The following is a 13,748-nucleotide window of genomic DNA, read 5'->3' as shown; positions in this document are numbered from 1 at the left end:
CCAAGTAAATCCCTGTAAGACCCCAATTTTGACCCTAAGATCCCTCATGCAATTTCATCATAAGCATTAGCATTGGGATCATACCTTGGCATCCTCCTCACCCTTTTTTTCATTGGGTTTGTTTTGGGAGAGATCACCAAGCACTTTGTGATTATATCATACTTTTATTTCATCATTTCACTAACCAAAATACCAAAAATATGTCTTTGTATTTGCCTAACTCTTTTGTAGGTAGGGCATGATCTCATTGATTCATCAAGATCACATTTAGGGTTTAAGACCCTCATGAACAAAGAGCAACCAAGAATTGATTCAATAATGGTTATGAACATCATATATGAGTCCCAATGTTCTCTACATATTATATTGATCAAGTTTTCTTCAAGAGTTTGAGGGTGATTTACCTTGGAAACCCTAGTTTGACTAGGTATCTTAAGTAACTTCTCCAACAAGTTATCTCACCAATTGATCAAATTTCTCAAGGGACACTTCAAATTTCATCATATTATGCATATATGATCTACCATGAGCCAAAAAAGTCAAGAGAATTGGAAATTAACAAGTTGGTTGATGGTGGTTGGCCAGATGGATTCATCTGATCAAAACTGGGTCTTCCTAGACCCTATCTCCTACAATTTTCCCCATATGAAAATGATTCCAAGAGAAAAAGTACTCTAAATGATATTCTAAACAACTTTCATGTTGAGACCTAGAGATATTTTTTCTTATAAAATCATTTTCTATGTTGAAATATTATAGGTCATTTTGTCTAAACCCTAATTTGAAAGTCAACTTCCCAAGGTCATAACTTGCTCAATTTTTATGAGATGAAAGATTTCCAAGTTGAAAAATCAAATTCAATGTGTCTAATTCTACTTTTATGTTTGGAGTGGGAGTTGATTCAACTTTTTTGAGCATGTGATATGAGGTTACATTATAGGTCACTTTTGACCTATACCATTGATCAAGTGATTTTTCCAAACTTCAAAAATGCATAACTCTATCATTTCAAATCCAAATGACATGAAATTGGTGACCATTTTGAAGGTCTTTGATAGATAACTTTTTAACCATTCAATCCTTCTCCTGCAAGCAAGTGGAGTGAGACCAAGCACAAGCAAGATCAAGATCCATCGAATTCAGACCTACATTGAAGGTATTTTCCAGAAATTTTGAACTCTTTGATTCTCTTAAATTCTTGTTCAATTCTATTGATTCTTTGGTTGTCTGAAGTCCTATCAATATAGGCAAGAAGTTTGAGTTGCTTTGAGGTCAAATCGAAGCAACTCAGTTCATGCACCTCAAATTTCAATTCCATGTATCTCTTAATATACTTGGAATTGGAGTGAATGGAGGTCAAATTCGAGCTTAGTGCCATTTTTTCTTTAAGATCACGTCCCTGTTTTTCATTTTGGTGATGGTTCATAATGGACCAGTCCGGTGAGGTCCATCGGAGAAGATGACCGAAGCTCTGGCTCCGGCGATGAGTTGGCAAGGCTATGAACCACATGATCCATCTATTACGTTTTAATTTGGATCGTTGGGTTTAAATACCAATGGTGCAGCGCTGTTGACTAATGACTATGTGAAACGCGCGCTCCTGGCCATCTAATCTGCCACCTCAATTAATGAGGGAGATCAGATGGTCCACGTAATTTTTATTTTCTGAATTTTTATTTTTATTGCATTATTTTCAATAATTCATATTAAATTCAATATTGATCCAAAAAAATACGCGTTGTTGGCTTGATTTTGGACCATTAATGTACATAATAACAACAAAAATCCTAAAAACCTTTTGAATGGACTGTTGGCTTGATCTTGGACAAATGGACTTAGAATCTAGGCAACCTCCCTAAGCTAATGGACATGGCCAATGCCAATTTGTTGAAGAACCAAGTGCTTGCAATTTGAAATTCTTCTGATACATCCTTGAAGATCTCTCTGAGATTCATTTGCAACATGATCATGGTGTAGCTGTTATTTTGAACCTGTGACTTGTAGAATTCATCTGTTGCATGGGTTATTTTGAAGAAGATCATGAAGTGGATAAGCTTGGATGAGGCCATCTTTATTTGATGCCTTTATCTTCAAGATAATATAATTGTGCATTTGTGTGTGGTTTGATTCTAAAAGTCCAAAGGAATTCTAAGTTTCTATGGACATACTTGTCTATTGGATTCCTACCTATTTAGTCAGATCTTTTCAACTATAAACTTTTTAATTTTTGTATATAGGATAGTCTCTTCATCTTTTCCCCATTTCTTTAATTTCAAAATCTCTCCCTCCATTTTTTAAAATCTTCTTTGTGTGAACTATTTTTGTTCTAAACTTTGACCACTTTTGCAAAAAGATAGAAACTTTGGCCTTATGCCATTGTTTTTTTTCAAACTTCTTTTCTTCAATCAAACTTGTAAATAAACTTAACTATACTTGACTTAAAACTTTCAAAAATCCAAAAAGGAACTGACACATTCAAATCATTTTCAGGCCTTTGTGCCTTTCAAACTTAAATTTTATTAAAATTAATGCATCCACTTTGAAATTTGTATCACGAACTACGAGGTTTTGATCCCTCATTTTTATGTTAGTACGTAGGCACAAGACCGAAGGTCTTGTCAAACACAAAAATATAGTTGATGAATTCTTTTCTCATCCCCCCATTCTATTTGTTTATAAACATCACTTTGTATAAAATACATATGCACACAAAAAGGGCCCCCTAGGGGTACCTAGGACACTTTGGGTGCTAACACCTTCCCTCTATGTAACCAACCCCCTTACCTATGATCTCTGACTTTTATTAGTTTTTATTTAAAAACTTCTTACTTTTTGGGTTTTGTTCGTACTTTTTCCCTTTTCCCTTGGAAACAATAAAAGCGCGGTGGCGACTCTTGTTAATTGATCTCTAGCTTGTCAATAGCTTGATGATCATGAATTTCCCGCTATAGAAATTAAGTGGCGACTCTGCTAGGGAGTAGTCTCCAGTGGGTTTAGCCTACTTTTTGTGTGAATATATTTGTATATATGTGAGGTTTATGTATATGTATGTGTGATATAACCTGCTTGTTGTGCTTGGTGATCTTTGAGTGGTGAGATAAGTTCTAACTCGAACTTGAGTGCAATTAAGATATGAGGATGGTATAGTCATGTTCGACTTGTGTGGAGTAGTCCTTAACAAGTTGGCTTGAGATCCATCTGCTCAGTGGAGACTCCTTTGGATTTGGAAATGTCACACAAGTATTTGTGGTTAAGCATTACTATATCTAATTGGGTCAAAGAAGTGAGGACCTTAGAACACTTAACCCATCTTGGCCTATTTAAGACGTAGTGCGGAAACTGTTCAAGTGTAGACTTGATAACAGTTGTTACGCGATACTACACTCAGACGAGTTTCTCTTGAGAATATCATGGGTCGATGAGTCAGTCATCTTAACCTATAATATCCGATAGATGGAATTAAGACTCTGGGAACTTTTTAGAACATGATCTACAGGTTTTTATCCTTAGTTCACTCCTTTGGGATGGTTCTTACCCAGACTCCATGCTCGCGACTTGCAACAAACCCTTGATTCTTGGTTGATCCAATCAAGTCTTGTCAATACCAATGGAACTTGGATGTTGATAAGGTGTAAACCATAATCCACCAAAATGGATGATTGATCTTGACAATGACTTGATTCATTCCTTGACCTTTGTTTGCCTTGTGTGTGGTCCCTTATTTGTGATTGTTGCATTCATGCGCATCATAACATTCATCACACGGAAATTTCAAGGAACTAAGGTATCATTTGCAAATATTTTCAGACCATAGACTGTGGACGAAGGAACACTGTCATACGGTGAACTGACTTTGTGTGTTTTTGCTTCGGAAAGCAAATGTCGCGGATAGCAAGAGTCGCCACCGACTTTTCTTTTATCCAAGAAGGAAAGGTGGAAAAGAACAGGAAAGACCTTAATTTAGATTTTGGGTTCGGGAGGTACATTATACAAAGGAAAGGTGTTAGCACCCTCTGTATCCATGGTTATCCATGGGCTCTTAATTGCTGGATCACTTATGTTTGTCTGAAAAAGTGTTTGTGAATTGCTTAAAAAAAATGTTTTGAAATGAGAGTTTAACTTTGTAATGATTCTTGTACGAATGTATACAAAGTATTTATCTCGTTTAATTTTGAAAGCGGTTTAGAAAAATATAACTTGGCAATGATTCTAGTACGAATGTATACCAAGTGGTGATTTTCTAGTATTTGCAAGGTGTGAAAAATGTTTTAGGTTGTGAGCCAGCAATTAAGAGTTATATCGACCCAAGGTCTTTATGGGCATTTCCTATCCTTATGAGGGTAAAACTGTCCTTACTATTGAGAAGTAAGTAGTTTTATCCTTTGGATGTAAAAGGGTCATCGTAGGGTCATCGATTGGTCATTGAAGGCAACATTTGTAAGGATGCCTTAGCATTCGAAGGGACGATCATCATTTAACTGTAGGCTATACCGAAGGGTCATCGAGGGACAAAATCATATATTCGAAGGCAGCATCCGAGGGACTATGATTTATTTTATAGGGACATGATGATTTAATCGAAGGGTCTTTGCTAAGTATATCCCCACATTCGCGGGACATGACCGTAATACCGTAATATCGTAGGGCAACAAAGAGAGGTCCCAGATCACATATTCAAAGGCATCATTTTACAATCAATTAGGTAGTTGTAATCAATTAAGTAATTAGGTCCACATTATAATCAATTAGGTAATTAGGATGAATCTCCACATTAAAATCAATTAGGTAATTAGGATGAATCTCCACAAGGGTATCCCACAAATAAAGTGGAATACCTAGCAAGCTACTTTTTCCTGGGAATATGTGAACCCTTACAACATTCAGCACACAGGTCAGGATACCAAAACAGGGTGCAATCGAGGATTACACCGCAAAAGAAACACAGCAGTAGGAATGTCAAGCAAAATAACGCATGATTAAAATGGAACAGATCAGATAAGCATAGAACAGAACAAACAAAATATTAGCGACTGTCACGTTCGCCTCTGCCTCGCCTAGCGAAGGCTTAGCGAATACTCGCTACATACTCGCTTAGCGATGTGCTAGCGAGCGGCTGCGGGTTTTGAATTTCAGAACAGTACGATCTCCGCATGCTTCACGCCCTATGGCATCCAATACAGACATTACATGGTTCATCATTCAAGATATTCAGGCACACTTAAATTCACATGCAAAACCTCAAATATATTTATGAATTCAGTTATAATATCACATGCAAATTACGAACATAAAGCGGTAATGGTAATGCAAACCTGTTTGCAAGTGAATTGCAACCTTGAATTGGCAAGTCGGATTGAGTTGGGCGGAGGTGACCTTGATGCAGATGAGTTTCCTTCAGGGTTTCCTTTAGGGTTGCTCTGAATTCTCTGGGTTAGCCTCCAGGGTTTGTTGTGCCTTCTCTCTTGCTCCCGTCTTCCTTCTGTTTTCGTTCTCTCCTTTTCTGACTGAAGTGTTGGTATTTATAATGCTTTTTCGTGACCTAATGGGCTCAGAATGAAGCCCAGAATTTTGGTATTCGCAAGCTTCGCTAAGCGAAGGATTTGCTCGCCTAGCGAGCAAGCCAATTTAGGCCATTTTCTGGATTTGGCCACCTGTATGCTGGGTCTTTGTTCCTTTAAGATCAATGTCTTGAAAAATAAGTCGGAGTGCCTTGAAAAATGCCTTGTAATATTAACGGGCAAATTTTGGGGTATGACAGCTGCCCCTGTTCAATATTCTTGAACCGAGAGAGTTAGAATGGTATGTACGCCATTCGTGGTCTGGAGGTGGAAGATTATTGAACACTTAGAATGCCCCAAAAATTTGCACTTGTCAATTAGTCTTGACGGAGATGGGCTTAAAGATGCCATCCATGAGGTTTGATGAGAGCTTCAGAGTGCGTCGTACATTAGACGATATCTGAAGACATTGGTGTCATACCGGGTCATACGCTAGACTGTATAGTGAGTCAACCATTAGGCTGTCGACTTCGCTGGGGAGTCAGAGTGTGTTATACGCTGCTGGGGATAAGGGATCAGAATGGATCATACGCTAGATCCTATCTGAATAACAGAATGAGTTGTCCATTAGACGGGTGACTTCATTGGGGATGAAAGATCAGAATGGATCGTACGCTAGATCGTATCCGAGTTGCAGAATGAGCCGTCCATTAGGCTGTATCTGAGGATGAAAGGGTAGTCGTACACTAGACTACGTTTCAGAATGTACCGTATGCTAAGTAATATCTGAGTTGCAGAATGAGCCGTCCCTTAAGCTGTATTTGGGAAATAAAGGTCAAAATGGATCGTACGCTAGATCGTATCTGAGTTGCAGAATGAGCCGTCCATTAGGTTGTATCTGACGAAAAGTAGTCGTACGCTATACTACACCTCGGAATGTACCGTACGCTAGGTAGTATCTGAGGAATGAAGATCCAAATGGGTCGTATGCTAGACCGTATTGGAGTAATTGAAGGAATCATATGTTGGGCTGAATCAGAATGAACCGTACGTTATGCTGTATCTGATCGTATTTGTATATGTTGTATTTGCAATAAATGTCTGGGATGGGCTTAAAGATGCCACCATTAGGAGGATATCAGAGTGCTCGTCAGAATGAATATTCATATGGATTATATCTGGAAAATGTATCTGATTCTTGAATGTAATTGATAAATATCTGTCCGTCTGAATGGATCTTCAGTTTGACTGTATCGGGAGGATAATTAACCTGAAAAATAAAGTTAGCTTCATGCCATGTCATGATGCATGAGATGTTTTATGCTTTCGAAAAGAAAATGCGAACATTGTATGCATGCGTATGCTGTGAAATGATGTAATGAATGAATTATGCGTCTGAAAAGTTCTTCCAGGGGAAAATAAATCCCAATATTCTGGTTGGAGATACTTGTATTGATGACCCTTTCTTAGCTGGGGGTATTTGATTTCTGTCTGATGGTAGAAACATTCAACAGAGCCCGGCTGGGATGGAAGAGATGACTAGTCTTGTCTGGTGATGCCGACTTCTTCTGGGAAATAGCTGGATTTTGTTGGGGAAAGGATTTGTAATCGGACTTGCTGGAAAGCATGGTTAGACCTTATCCTCGACCCTAAAGTCTTTCGGTAACTGTTATTGCTATTTCATGCATGTATTTTCGGTAAACATCAATCATATTCAAGTGCACATATCAATTCAAATTAAATCAATGGACGTTTATGCAAACAAAACAGAGAAAGTAAAACAACAACATCTTTTTGGAAATAAAATTGTATCGATTTTGATAGAGGGCCTATAAACAGGCAATTTGAGTACAAGGAGACAGAAATCCTAGTAAGAGGAAATTGTCAAGAAAACAAGGAGAAAGCTATGCAGAAAAAGTCCTATTGATATTAGCTCCGCTATTGTCATTATGTCTTCAAGCATCTCATCTCCTGTTGTCGGATAAAAGTGATTGGCTTGTTCAGTCCCTTTGACTTGGATGAAGCTGACCGAGAACGGGACATAATCATACGCTTTTAATCCCTAATTTTTGCCTGGACCGCCTTTTCAGGTTTTCAGTCCACCAGGATACCCCTTTTTGCCCAAGCCGCCTTTTCAGGTTTTCGACTTGCCGGGTGTACATGCGTAGTATTTTTTTTAACTATGTTTGTGTTCACGGGATGCGGGGACTCTTCGTCATCCATTGTAGCAAGCATCATGGCTCCACCAGAGAATACCTTCTTAACTACAAATGGCCTTTCGTATGTGGGAGTCCATTTGCCTCTAGAATCACCTTGTGGTAGAATGATACGCTTGATCACCAAGTCGCCACTTCGGAATTATGGTGTTTTATTTTGAACTGCGTGCAGAGTTCAGTAATCATCTTGTTGTTCAAATTAGCACCATTATCAGTGATAGCTCTTTCAGGAGACAGCAGGTTTCTCAAATGTATATTTGATAAGATCCATCTTAGAAATCAATAAAGTGGTATGATTCAACATATACTGTCTTAGTCGGCGAGCAGCCCAAGCCAAAGCACAACAAGCTTTCTCGAGCTGTGAGTATCTTGTTTCACAGTCGGTACCTTTTTGCTAAGGTAGTATATTGCATGCTCTTTTCGACCAGACTCGTCATGTTGCCCCAGCACACCCGATTGAATTTTCTAACACGGTCGAATACATGATTAGAGGTCTTCCTTCAACTGGTGGCATCAGAATTGGAGGTTCTTGGAGATATTTCTTGATTTTGTCAAAAGCTTCTTGACATTCGTCGTTCTATATTATCTCTTGATTTTTTCTCAGTAATTTTCTTGTCTTCTTCAGTACCCAGATTCAGTTGATTCCTCATGCGGCTGTATGGTCTTTTCTTCTTGCAGTACCAGTCTGGCAAGTTCTCCAGGTACTTTCACAATCTTCCTCACTTCCATCGTCGGTTTGGTAGATCGGATTTTCGAAGTCATAATTAACAGTAGCAGAACTATTATCAACAGGATCCAGCGTGGATATGGATACGCAATTTGTTACGTGAGTGTGTGCAAGAAAACATAGCTTATTTGAAAGATGACAGGAAAGATAAAGAGCACAATATTTGAATGCAAAAAGGTCCATTGATTTATTGAATATGAATATGCTTATGAAAATGACAAAACATTTAACCAAATTTGATACACTAAATAAGCAATAACAATTACTCCTGACTAAAGGAAATCGGGATAGTGTCTTCAGCCTTCCAATTATTGAGTCTGTCACCAATTGTTGGGAAAATCCAACTATCCAAGTCACAATCGTTATCAGCATCTTCCACAGCATTGACAGTCTCGTCATGGTTAGGCAGAGGGGCAGTGATGTCGTTAGGAGTCTCCGGAGGATCAGAGGTAGCCGCCTATATCTTTCCACTTCGAATGCCGCGTTCAACATGCTCACCTGTTAATATAAGTTCAGTGAAACCCGATGAGGAACTTCTCAATAGATGGCTGTAGAATGGACCAGTCAGTATGCTCATGAACATGTCCACTAATTCTCGATCAGTCATAGGGGGTTTGACTCTGCTAGCCAAATCTCTCCATTTCTGAGCATATTCTTTGAAGCTTTCTTTAGATCCCATAGTCATATTCTGCAACTGTAGCCGAGTAGGCGCTAGTTCAGAATTATACTGGTAGTGCTTGTAGAAAGTTGTCGCTAAATTAGTCCAGGTGCGAATGTTAGAGCTCTCGAGCTGATAGTACCATTCTAACTGTGTGCCAGATAGACTCTCTTGGAAGAAATGGATCCATAGTTTCCTATCAGTGGTATACGGCTGAATCTTTCTCACGTAAGCTCTCAGATGCATCTGAGGACAAGATGCCCCATCATACTTAGTGAAAGTGGGGATCTTGAATTTGTGAGGAATGACCACATCGGAGACTAGACCCAAGCTTTCGAAGTCCAGACCGGGCGCCTTCTGACCTTCCATAGCTAGCATACGTTCTTCCAGCAACTTGTACTTATCATCTCTTGGAGAGTACTGTTCATTTTCATAATCTTCATCGTCGTCCTCAAGGTTGAAGGGATCACCATTCTCATCTTCCGAATCATTTTCTGTCTCATCTTCTTTGTCCTTTGGAATTCTAATCTTGACTTCTGCAGCCTGTCCTCTAAGCCTTCTTCCCGGGTTGATGTAACTCACAGGTTTCTTGTCTTTTTTCTTCTCGAGCAAGAGAGCCTTCAGTTCCTCCTGCCCCTTGGATAAGTTCAAGATCATCTCCTGGAATTGAGCATTCTGAGCTTGGAGATCTTTGACAGTTTGTTCGAGGTCCATTTTTCTGTTTGCAATAGGAAGATCGTGAGAACATTGATCCCTTTAGAGTACCTGTTATGCAATGTTATGTCATGCTATGCAATGTATGAAATGTTTTCACTGTTTAAAGTCCTTGAAATGGTCAATACAATGCCATGATGTCATGATGTTATGATGTTATGATGTTATGTAAGTAACAAGCACAAACAAGTCACACAACAATCATTCCTAAGTTTTAAGGCTTGCATGAGTTCCATAGGTAAGTACCCTCCCCACTGAAGTTTGGTTGGTTCAACCTGTCCTAGAATAGTAACTGGGTTCTAAAAGGATCTCCAATCATTGACCTTCCCTTAAGTCCACTTCAGTGCAACACCAAGTGGTTGACCAAAGCTTCCCTAAAGTCCAATCTCAAAGAGTGTAGTATCGAGTCTCAACCAACCCCAGTCGGAACCGAAGTCAGTTATCTCACTACTTTCTAATGGCCAGGATGAGTCAATTAGGGTTCTAAAGGTCTGGTTAATGCTTTGATGACACCACACGGAAGCCAAATTTTTCCTCAAGTAAACATGAGGAACATCAGGACATCCAAAGTGTCGCATTAACCGTAGCCATCATTTTAACCATTCCAGTATACGCCGGATAGTCGCGATGATCTATTGCTACTTACCTAAGGTACACTAGATCCGGGTGTAGGATCTTTCGCTCGAAAATACCCTTAAAAGAAGGAACAATTTGACAACATAAATGATTTTTTAAGGTGACCTCTCTCTGAATTCCCAGCAGAGTTGCCAGTTCTGTCATACGGTGAACTGACTTTGTGTGTTTTTGCTTCGGAAAGCAAATGTCGCGGATAGCAAGAGTCGCCACCGACTTTTCTTTTATCCAAGAAGGAAAGGTGGAAAAGAACAGGAAAGACCTTAATTTAGATTTTGGGTTCGGGAGGTACATTATACAAAGGGAAGGTGTTAGCACCCTTTGTATCCATGGTTATCCATGGGCTCTTAATTGCTGGATCACTTATGTTTGTCTGAAAAAGTGTTTGTGAATTGCTTAAAAAAAATGTTTTGAAATGAGAGTTTAACTTTGTAATGATTCGTGTACGAATGTATACAAAGTATTTATCTCATTTAATTTTGAAAGCGGTTTAGAAAAATATAACTTGGCAATGATTCTAGTACGAATGTATACCAAGTGGTGATTTTCTAGTATTTGCAAGGTGTGAAAAATGTTTTAGGTGGTGAGCCAGCAATTAAGAGTTATATCGACCCAAGGTCTTTATGGGCATTTCCTATCCTTGTGAGGGTAAAACTGTCCTTACTATTGAGAAGTAAGTAGTTTTATCCTTTGGATGTAAAAGGGTCATCGTAGGGTCATCGATTGGTCATTGAAGGCAACATTTGTAAGGATGCCTTGGCATTCGAAGGGACGATCATCATTTAACTGTAGGCTATACCGAAGGGTCATCGAGGGACAAAATCATATATTCGAAGGCAGCATCCGAGGGACTATGATTTATTTTATAGGGACATGATGATTTAATCGAAGGGTCTTTGCTAAGTGTATCCCCACATTCGCGGGACATGACCGTAATACCGTAATATCGTAGGGCAATAAAGAGAGGTCCCAGATCACATATTCAAAGGCATCATTTTACAATCAATTAGGTAGTTGTAATCAATTAAGTAATTAGGTCCACATTATAATCAATTAGGTAATTAGGATGAATCTCCACATTAAAATCAATTAGGTAATTAGGATGAATCTCCATATTAAAATCAATTAGGTAATTAGGATGAATCTCCACAAGGGTATCCCACAAATAAAGTGGAATACCTAGCAAGCTACTTTTTCCTGGGAATATGTGAACCCTTACAACATTCAGCACACAGGTCAGGATACCAAAACAGGGTGCAATCGAGGATTACACCGCAAAAGAAACACAGCAGTAGGAATGTCAGGCAAAATAACGCATGATTAAAATGGAACAGATCAGATAAGCATAGAACAGAACAAACAAAATATTAGCGACTGTCACGTTCGCCTCTGCCTCGCCTAGCGAAGGCTTAGCGAATACTCGCTATATACTCGCTTAGCGATGTGCTAGCGACCGGCTGCGGGTTTTGAATTTCAGAACAGTACGATCTCCGCATGCTTCACGCCCTATGGCATCCAATACAGACATTACATGGTTCAGCATTCAAGATATTCAGGCACACTTAAATTCACATGCAAAACCTCAAATATATTTATGAATTCAGTTATAATATCACATGCAAATTACGAACATAAAGCGGTAATGGTAATGCAAACCTGTTTGCAAGTGAATTTCAACCTTGAATTGGCAAGTCGGATTGAGTTGGGCGGAGGTGACCTTGATGCAGATGAGTTTCCTTCAGGGTTTCCTTTAGGGTTTGTCATACCCCAAAATTTGCCCATTAATATTTCAAGACATTTTTAAGGGCACTCCGACTCATTTTTATGACACTGATCTTAAAGGAACAAAGGCCCAGCTCACGAATGGCCCAATCCAGAAAATGGCCCAAACTGGCCTGTTCGTTACGCGTTCGCTACACGCTCGCCTAGCGAACGTTCGCTACGCGTTCGCTACACGCTCGCCTAGCGAACGTTCGCTACACGTTCGCTACACGCTCGCCTAGCGAAGCTGACAGACAACAGAAAATTTCGGGCTTCATTCTGAGCCCATTAGGTCATGAAAAAGAGCATTATAAATACCAGCACTTCAGTAATGAAAAGGGAGAACGAAAAAGGACGAAAGGAGAACCCTAGCAAGCAAACCCTGATACTCATTGGAGGCAAACCTGGAAGGAACTCGGCGGCACCAAGTTCTACCTCCGCCCAATTCAATCCGATTTGCCGATTCGAAGTCACAACTCAGCTGCTAACAGGTTTACATTGCTATCATTGTTTTATATTCTTAATTTGCATATGACTTTATGATTAGATTTATGAAATACCTTAAGCTTGGCATGTGAACTTTAATATATACCATGCATACCTTAAATGATTAATCGTATAATTGCAGTAATGAGATCCATAAGGCATAAAATTGGTTGAGATTATACTGATATCATATTCAAAAACCAGCAGCGCTCGCTAGCACATCGCTAAGCGAGCCAGTAGCGAGTACTCGCTAGGCCTTCGCTAGGCGAAGCAGGGGCGAATGGAACAGCGGCTGTTTCATTTTTCTTGGCTGTTCTATCTTATGTTATTATAATTCTGCATCATTTGGTTTGAGTTCATGATTGTTGTGTTTATTTTATGGTGCAACTTTCAATTATATTTTATCTCGATGCTCTAATCCGTGTGTTGAATTGTGTAAAGGTTTACATGCTTCCAAGGAAATGGTCGGCTAGGCATTCCACCTTAGGGGTGGGATACCCTTGTGGAGTTTCACTCTAAATTACCTAATTAATTTTACTGTATTAATTTTAATGTATTAATTTTAATGTATTAATTGTAATGTGGAGATTCATCCTAATTACCTAATCGATTGTAAAATACGGCCTCTAAATATGTGATCTTGGACCTCTCTTTATTGCCTTACGATATTACGGTATTACGGTCATGTCCCGCGAATGTGGGGATACCCTTAGCAAAGACCCTTCGATTAAATCATCATGTCCCTTTAAAATAAATCATAGTCCCTCGGATGTTGCCTTCGAATATATGATTTTGTCCCTCGATGACCCTTCGGTGTAGCCTACGGTTAAATGATGATCGTCCCTTCGAATGCTAAGGTATCCTTACAACTGTTGCCTTCAATGACCTATCGATGACCCTACAATGACCCTTAAACATCCAAAGGGTAAAATTACTTACTTCTCAATAGTAAGGACAGTTTTACCCTCATAAGGATAGGAAACGTTCATAACGACCTTAGGAAGGTATAACTCTCAATTACTGGATCATAACCTAAAATATTTTCAACACCTCAC

This window comes from Lathyrus oleraceus, chromosome 1 (genome assembly GCF_024323335.1).
Source record: "Lathyrus oleraceus cultivar Zhongwan6 chromosome 1, CAAS_Psat_ZW6_1.0, whole genome shotgun sequence".
Classification (NCBI taxonomy): Eukaryota; Viridiplantae; Streptophyta; class Magnoliopsida; order Fabales; family Fabaceae; genus Lathyrus; species Lathyrus oleraceus.
The sequence above is the reverse complement of the archived record's forward strand: the minus strand, read 5'-3'. Positions refer to the sequence as shown.